Raw genomic sequence first — 1,876 nt, forward strand, 5'->3', positions numbered from 1 at the left:
AATTACCATTCCAAGTGATCAGGAGCACTTGGAATGGTAATTTCCACCTTGGACTCGCCCAGTTCTTCCCTCTGATGACTGATGAACACCCAGTCCAGTCCCTGCTTGCCATTTATTGAATCACCTGATTCACAAAATGTGGACCATTGTCACTGTAAATTTTCTGTGGGATTCCAAAATTTGTAATGGAAACTTTGCATATAGCTTTAGCTACTGTCAATGGATCTGCATGCTTTGCTGGGACTATTTCAACCCATTTTGAAAATGCATCAATCATTACTAATCAGTATTTGTAAGGGTCACTTCTTTTTAGTTCAGTAAAATCCATACGCATCACTTCAAAACTCCCTCTAGTTGTGGAAAATGTCCTAGTTTTGGTCTTATATTACCTTGAGGATTATGTCTAACACAGGCATCCCCAAACTCGGTCCTCAAGGCCCCCTGTCTTGCAGGTTTTAGAGGTTTCCTTGCTCCAGCACAGCTGATTTTAATTGAAAGCTGATTAACAGGCTTTTGGTCTACTGCAATCATTATAACCAGCTGTGCTGGTTATAATGGGGGCCTTGAGGACCGAGTTTGGGGATGCCTGGTCTAACACGATGCCTGGTCTAACACGAACTGTACAGGCTTTACAAAATTCTTCTGTAAAATGTTGCTGTTACCATCCCTCCTGTTGAGACATGATATGGTCCGTGGCTCAAAACAGCTGCTGCTTCCCTTGGGGTCCCCTTTAACCCTTTAGAGTAGTACACTACAGGTTTGAGCTTATCACCATGGGGCTGTAACAACACAGATTTCATAAAACCAGCTGTACAGTTGACTGTTTGGATCAATGGTTTTTGATAATTGAGCTCTGCATTGAGTTCTATGAACTGCTTTTGGGGCCCACTGGATTGTCACTTACATAGCAATTGGTGTGTCATAAATAAGGCTTAAGAAAAGCTGAGTTTTATCTGCATAATGTGGAATTACAGTTCTGCAATATTTGCACAATTCTAAAAAATACATTATTTGTCCTGTAGTTACTAGCTTACACTCACTTGCTATTGCAGTTTTTCACTCTTCCTGTATCTTTTCACCTTCTTCTGAAATAACATGGCCCCAGCAACAGACTTGTTTCTACACTCAATACATTTTTTTTTACTGGCTTTATACCTTCCTCTGCTTTAGCCGATTGTGTTTTATCCGCAGTCTGTATTGCGATTTAGGAACTATTTGAACTGGTTCTACAGTTGTCAATAGTCCTACATCAGTTTGTCCTGTAGACCACAAAGTATTTGGGATATCTTTTAAATAATTATCATCAGAATGTGATAGCAAAGAATGCTGAATTATTTTATCTCATGCTAAATCTTGGACCCAAGCTTCTGCATCGAACAGAATTTTATGAGGCTGTTTCCATAGTTCTGTGCTTTGGCTATAGAGCCAGCCTGGTTTGTGCGGACATGGATGGAAATCAGATGTGCTTTCTGCACCTTTTAAAAGCAGGCCTATGTCTCTCCACTGTGCTTCACTGGTCTTAAACAATGACAAATGATGTAGCCATGGTAAGCGGTACATTCCTTACATCTGTGTAGAAAGCATAACAGTAACTGCTGCGAGCGAACTCCCATCTGTGTATATATTTTGTGTAGTCATGGAGATCTGCGCCTCTGGGACTGGTTCCATGGTTTTGTCTCTTCCAATCTGAACCCCTGGGCAGCTTCACGCAAAGAGAATGAAATCTCCGCAGGGGGCCAAGCCACACCTCCGGGAGGGGTCCTGTGAATCGAGTTGGCTAAGAGGGAAGTAGAATGGGAGGCAGATCTTTTAGTTATCAGGCTCCTCTCCTGTGGAACCAACTACCAGTTTTAGTCCGTGAGGCAGACACCCTGTC

Source organism: Cyprinodon variegatus, unplaced genomic scaffold (assembly GCF_000732505.1).
Source record: "Cyprinodon variegatus isolate N-32 unplaced genomic scaffold, C_variegatus-1.0 Scaffold1274, whole genome shotgun sequence".
Taxonomy (NCBI): Eukaryota; Metazoa; Chordata; class Actinopteri; order Cyprinodontiformes; family Cyprinodontidae; genus Cyprinodon; species Cyprinodon variegatus.